Source organism: Ascaphus truei, chromosome 1, assembly GCF_040206685.1.
Source record: "Ascaphus truei isolate aAscTru1 chromosome 1, aAscTru1.hap1, whole genome shotgun sequence".
Classification (NCBI taxonomy): Eukaryota; Metazoa; Chordata; class Amphibia; order Anura; family Ascaphidae; genus Ascaphus; species Ascaphus truei.
Genome location: NC_134483.1, coordinates 373319591 through 373327354, shown reverse-complemented (window position 1 = coordinate 373327354; position 7764 = coordinate 373319591).

Sequence of the window (7764 nt, the reverse complement as noted above, 5' to 3'; positions counted from 1 at the left end):
AGTGAGTGGCCAAAGGCCTAAGTACACGCAGCTATCGTTCTATTCTGATTACACGGACACGGTGTGTGGGGCATGCGGTGACGGGATAGAGACATACTCATAAGAGCGTGGCTGAGCCACTATTGTACACAATATTCCTTAGGGGTGTAGCCACTTATGTTATAAGGACATTCTCAGTTAACGGCGTTAGAATAAGTATAGTGTTATAGTGTTATAATATAAGTCTATGCATTTTGTGTCATAGTCATGGATCATATAGAGTTATAAGATTATTATTGCACACAGTAAAACTGGTTGCACGCATTGTGTTGGTATGTTTCTTGCCCAGGGGAATCTTACATGACGGGGATCCTGGGTAAGTGGAGGCGCTGCGCTAATAAGTGTTACCCCAGGCTCCCAGCTAGCGGAGGCTCAGATTTCCTGGAGCCACAGGTGCGTGCAGTTACCCGTAGTCACTTAGAGGGTCAGAAAAAGGGCTACAAATATAACACATATGAGTTAGAATCATATTGTATTAGTATCTAACAACATTCCCATTATGTTGTAAACTAGGGTATTCAATTATGATACCACAGAACAGATACTCGCTGTACCAGCTCAATGTCATGCTTCCGGGATTCCGTTATTTAGAAACCTTTATCTATATCTAAGCTTTCCCTGGTACACCATTGTGCAAAATGACTGCTCTCATATTAATTATAATTCTACCCACAACCGCCAGAGGGTGCAGCTGGACATTTGTCTCCACGTGGCTGATCGAGAAACTTAATGGAACGGAACCAGGGGAGCGTCAATATCTGAAAAAATATATACAAACTACCATAGTGTATACTGTATATAAAGCAACATATAAACGGTAGGGCTCCAAGGAGCAACAGAGTGCTGAATTAAGGAATATAATCCATAAGCAGCATATAATTAGGGAGAATGATATCCCAGAAGAGAGACAACAGAGCCAAGAATAAAAAAGCCAAATCAAATTTATCCGGAAATGGTAAAATTCAAGGCTTACAAGATACCAGATTCAAACAGGCGTGGGTAACAGGTTTAAAGATGGAACGCCGAGTCGCGACCTCGTGGACCTCCTGCACGTCTGACTTCTCCACCGGTATCTCCTGTACTGCAGACTGGATGCCGATACGTCACTTCCGGGTTTCACGGAACAGTTGGCGCCAACGGAACATCAGCTGGAGACTGTCTCCCTCAGGATGGCACGTTGAGGGTTACGCTCTACGCGTTTCGCCGTATAGGGTGGACGGCTTCGTCAGGAGTGACGTAGACCCATGGGAGGATACTATATATACCCTTCCCAATTAAAGTGACCTTTCTCCCCATAGGTCACCACGTATGATGGTCTAATTAGTTGGGTAAATCATTTACACTCACCGCTATAACAGATCTCATCAGAATTTTATACAGATATATTAAAATACAATTTATTCTTTAATACAATATATAACAATAAAAACCATATTTTTACTCAGAACTAAAAATATATAACAAATGGTAAAACACATCTAACTCAATAGAATTAATAAAATAATCTCCACACATTTCTCTAATTATGAAAACGTCGATTGATGTATCTCCAAGGGAAAGAAAAAAGAAGAGGAAAGACACAATGAGTGTTACTTATAACAGTATATATAATCTATCAAATTCTTTACTCTTTAGTGTACATTTCATTAGTAAGTTTTTGTATATACAAATTTATACTCATAATTAATGTACATCATTCATAGAAAAGCATTTAATTCGAAGTCTACATTAAGTCCCAGTGGAACAAGTGTTTTTAGGGTGAAAATCCAGAAACTCTCTCTCTTTTTCAGAGAGATGATTCTATTCCCACCTCTCCAGTGTGGTAACACTTGTTCTAATACAGTAAACTTAAGACCTGATGTGTCTCCGTTATGCTTTTGAATAAAATGATTAGACAGAAAGTGTGTTGTAATACCTCGTCTTATATTTCCAATGTGTTCAAGTATACGTGTTTGTACTTTTCTTGAAGTTTGACCCACATATTGTAGCCCACATGGGCAAGAAACAAGGTATACTACATGATCCGTTTTACATGTTAAAAGTTGTTTTATACCAAACCGTTTTCCTGTTACGTGTGATATAAAACTAAATTTATCATCCGTCCTGTGTTTACAGGCCGTACATGTAGTGCAACCGTAAAAGCCTTTATTTTGTGTTAACCACCTGTTTGCAATAGGATTTAATTTTTGCAAAGCACTAGGTGCCAGTTTTTCTTTTAAGGCTTTAGCTCTTTTAAAAATAACATTTGGTTTATCTGGTACAATCTCTCCCAGTACAGAATCATTTTTAACAATATGCCAATACTTATGAATAATTTTTGAGATTTTTTCTGATTGACTATTATAGTTTGTAATAAATGAATATTCAAAGTTATTTTTTGAACTCAACTGTTTTTTACTTTTTTCACACAACAAATCTTTTCTGTCTAGATTTTCAGCTTTTATTAAAGCATTTCTTATATCTTTATCTTTATAGTTTTTTTCTTTAAATCTATTCTTTAAAAAAGCTGATTGGGTATGGAAACTGCGATCGTCAGAGCAGTTTCTCCTTATACTGCACCGACACACTTTATTCGAGTAAATACCCGGTATGTACCTGGCAGATACCTGGAATGCGCCACTCCTAACCTCTGACAAGCCCCGTTGCATTTGCCTTCCCAGCCTGGGTTCATACCTGGCTGATGGGCGGCTGATCTGTTAAATGATAATGATTAGGATTTAATAGGCTGCAATGCTTCGCGTGTCTACCAGATGGCATAAATTCATGAATTGTAATGCAGTTTATATATATATACTGTGCAGTATTGCAGCCAGCGGGAATAAAATGCTTCAATCCCTGCTTGGAAAATAACTCAATGTACTCGGGCAGAAAACAGTCACAAACCTCAATACACCCGGGTATACCCGAATTCGTGGGACTAGCCAAGCTCGAATAAAGTGTGTCGCCAGTGTACGTCGTATTTGCCCATATGGGACATTTTGCAGCCATTTGGGATGATGACAACTATCCATAGATATATAGTTATTAATATCAACACCCTTGAAAAAGGTCTTGGTTTTGATCAGACCATCCTCAATGTAAATTTCTAAGTCAAGGAAGTTCACTTTTTCCTGACTGTAATCACATGTAAAATGTAGATTTAGCAAATTATCATTCAGATAATGGGTGAACTGGATAAGTCCCTTTTCGTCACCTTTCCACACAAAGATGATATCATCTATGTACCTTCGCCACAGGCACAAATTTTCACCCAGCTCCGCAACAGACCATATATGGTCCTCTTCCCATGCTCCCATCAGGAGATTTGCGTAGCTGGGTGCAAATTTCGTGCCCATGGCGGTACCACATTTCTGTAGATAATATGTACCCTCGAACAAGAAGTAGTTGTGCTCTAAGATGAATTTGATACCATCAAGAATAAAGTTAGCCTGTTCATTTGGCATCTCTAGATCTTTGGCTAATGCTCTGTCAACTGCCTCGTGTCCATCTCGGTGGTTTATACAGGTATATAGTGAGGTGACATCGCACGTCACTAGATACCATCCCTCTTCCCAGACTTGATTGTCCAAGATACGCAAGATGTCAGTAGTATCTTTAAGGTAGGAGGGAAGTTTTTTTACATATTTTTGTAAGTAGACGTCTATGTAGGCGGATAGATGGGACGTTAGAGAGTCTATGCCTGCAATAATGGGCCTTCCTGGGGGGTTAGTGATACTTTTGTGTAGTTTTGGAAGGTAATAAAATATAGGTTTAACGGGGTTATCTCTATACAGGAAATTATATTCGTCATTGTTTATTACTTCTTCCATTTTTCCTTTATCTAGCAGAATTTTTAGATCTTTTAAGAAATCTGCCGTTGGATCTTTTTTTAAAGGTAAATAGGTATGGCTATCTCCCAGAATCCTATTGGACTCAGCAATATAGTCTTTTCTATTTAGGATAGCTATACCGCCCCCCTTATCAGCTTGTTTTATCACTACAGATGTATCTTCCTGTAAAGTTTTTAAAGCTGTTCTCTCAGAATTTGTTAGATTATTTTCAAACATTTTTCCTGATTCTACCAATTTTTCAAAATCTTTTTGTATCAGATTCGAGAATACCTCTAAGTTGTTACCCTTTGCAAATTTAGGGTAAAACACAGAAGGTAATTTCAAACCGGAATGGACTAAAGTAGGTGTTCCTATAGACATATTAGTTGAGCAATTCTCTGTAGAATCTTTTTTCAAATTGTCAGATGTTCTCTGCTCTACTTCTTTTGTTCTAAAAAACCTTTTTATAGTGAGTTTTCTAAGGAACCTTTGTGCATCCACAAACAGGCCAAAATTACTGGGACCTACAGTTGGGGCATATTTCAGTCCCTTTGCCATTAGTGATTTTTCTGGTTCAGTAAGAACTTTTGAACTAAGGTTGAAGATGTTGTTCCCTATCTCTTGCTTTTTTTGAGATATTTCTTTTTTTCTTCTTCCCCGTTTTCTTCTACTCTTGTTCTCTTCCTTTCTGACGAGGGATCCCTCCTTGCCAGTGGAGCATATTTGTTTGCTCCCTGAAAAGAAGTGGACCCCCCCTCCCCTAAAAAATCCTTTTGATTTTCATTCTTAGGGCCAGTTTTGGTAAACAGTTTTTCTTTTTGGACTTCCCTTTGTTCTTTTCTGTTGTTAGTCACTATTTCTATTTCAGAATCAAAGTCTATACTTATAGTCCGTTTGGGAGTTTTTTTAACATTGATCTTTATGTTTGACTTATTAGGAGTATTCACTGGTTTAATAGGAGTTCTACTTTTTTTGTTTCTCCAATTCTCCTGTTTTGGACTTTGTCTATATTTAGTTTGTGCCTCTTTTGTATTTTTAAAAGGTTTTTTCTTTTCCCTTGATTTATCCCTCTTAGAGAATGATTTTTTATTTTGGGGTTTTTCATGGGTTTTTGTGGGGAACTTCGCTTCAATTATTAAAATCTCTTTGGCACTGTCCCTTTCGTCAAGATCAGGTTTTCTCGGAGGCCCATCTTTATAATCTTCTTCATCTCTAAGAAATTTTTTAACTTTCTTAGTGATGGTCTCCTTTCTGATCTTGTCTAATTTGTTCTGCAGATTGGTATCTTTTTCTCTGAACAGATTTGTTTGGCTCAGATTCCCAATCCTTGATTCAATTTCATTGATTTCAATATCAATCTGCAGAACATGATTTTTCTGCTGTTCAATTATGAGATTGATTAGATCTCTTGAACATCCTTCCAGCAGATTGTACCATTTATCAATAAACACCTCATCCTCCAAATCCATGGATGGGTGTTTCTTGATTCTTAAGCCTCTTGGGACTCTACCACTTATTATGTACTGTTCTAAAAAAGTGTAATCCCAAAATTTCTTAATATCTTTAACAAAAAGTTTTTCTAATTTTTCAAATTCAGATTCTAAAGTGTGTGACTCTTCAGCTATTGGATCGGAGTCTAAATTAAGTTTTAGAATATTACTGAAATCCACAACCCTTGTGTGTCTTCTAGAAAAAATATTAGAAACATTATTGTCAATTTCTATATCTTCTATTTCTAGTGGTGCTGCCATACTAGTGATTGAAACAAACAGAATTTACATATAAAGGACACTAGATGGCGCTCAAACACTATACTTATGTGCAAATAACAGTGAAATAAACAATCAATTGAAATAAAATAAAACAAATTATATATAAACTTCACCGTGCAATAAATAAAGATAAAAACACTCAAACCCTTGTAGGACTGTTTCAGGGTCCACACTCAAAATACAATGGAACGGAACCAGGGGAGCGTCAATATCTGAAAAAATATATACAAACTACCATAGTGTATACTGTATATAAAGCAACATATAAACGGTAGGGCTCCAAGGAGCAACAGAGTGCTGAATTAAGGAATATAATCCATAAGCAGCATATAATTAGGGAGAATGATATCCCAGAAGAGAGACAACAGAGCCAAGAATAAAAAAGCCAAATCAAATTTATCCGGAAATGGTAAAATTCAAGGCTTACAAGATACCAGATTCAAACAGGCGTGGGTAACAGGTTTAAAGATGGAACGCCGAGTCGCGACCTCGTGGACCTCCTGCACGTCTGACTTCTCCACCGGTATCTCCTGTACTGCAGACTGGATGCCGATACGTCACTTCCGGGTTTCACGGAACAGTTGGCGCCAACGGAACATCAGCTGGAGACTGTCTCCCTCAGGATGGCACGTTGAGGGTTACGCTCTACGCGTTTCGCCGTATAGGGTGGACGGCTTCGTCAGGAGTGACGTAGACCCATGGGAGGATACTATATATACCCTTCCCAATTAAAGTGACCTTTCTCCCCATAGGTCACCACGTATGATGGTCTAATTAGTTGGGTAAATCATTTACACTCACCGCTATAACAGATCTCATCAGAATTTTATACAGATATATTAAAATACAATTTATTCTTTAATACAATATATAACAATAAAAACCATATTTTTACTCAGAACTAAAAATATATAACAAATGGTAAAACACATCTAACTCAATAGAATTAATAAAATAATCTCCACACATTTCTCTAATTATGAAAACGTCGATTGATGTATCTCCAAGGGAAAGAAACTTCACTTAGACAAAATGGCAGCATGAGACAATGGCAAAACTATGTCTCTGCCTGCCTCTCGGGCCTGTCTCTGTCTCAGATGGACAGTTGGTCTCCCTCTGTGTCTCTCATACTGACTGTTGGTCTCCAGATTCTCTCTGTTCTTCTTATCCAATCCCATATCTCCTGTCGTGTTGCCAGGCAGATCAGGGACAGTGTCTCTTATTCCTTATCGCACCATGTGACAGGTGGTGCAGATTCATTCTGTATTGTCCACAGTATACATATATTTGTAGTAGGGGCTACATACACTATGATGTAATCCATTGAAAGTGATGGAAATGAGTTGTAGAATAATGTGTCTGTGTTTTACTACTTATAACACTTAACATTCAGGGAGGGAGTGCTATATTATAGAGGGGGGTTAAGGGGACGGTACAAACTTATAAGAGGGATCTGAAAACAAGGTAGTGGAATAAAATTAGGTTTATTCAGGTAAACCCGCGTACACACAGTGAAATACAAAATACAGACAGAATACATACTTACTGGGAGTGAAAACTGGCCTCAAATAGGTGCAGGATGCCTGCTTTGGAAGGCTTACCCTGACCGGGAAATAGCTCCTGGCATCCTGGTCCTCTTTTCAGTTAAAAACCTTAGCCGCGACCTCTGCGTTCTATTCTCAGAACTTGGACTTCGCGTTTGACTTAGTCTCTGCGGGGCAGGCTTTCCTAGGTTCAGAAATCAAACCAGCTGCTCTGCTATTCATAACAGAGCAACGTTGAAAAACCGCCCTTGCATCACAGACTCAAGCCACAATATGGTCTGGTTCTCTGCCTCGGCCGTCTCCTTACATACCCTTCGCTGTTCTATCTTCAACATGGAAGTGGGAGGAGCAACCAATCAGAGCATGGGAATTCCCTCCCATTAGCCAATAGAAACAGGGGCTCATCTATTGGCTTACATCAGAGGAGGAGGGTGGGCGGGAAATATGGATTAGCCAATGGGAAACGTACATACAAGCTGCATCTTACCCCAGCTAACCCATTGCCACTCGCTGGGCAAGCCCCAGCAGGTCTGACAGACTCAAAAGGTGTCCCCACAGGGTGCCCTTTGTTCACAGTTTTTTGTGGGTAAAATACCAGTA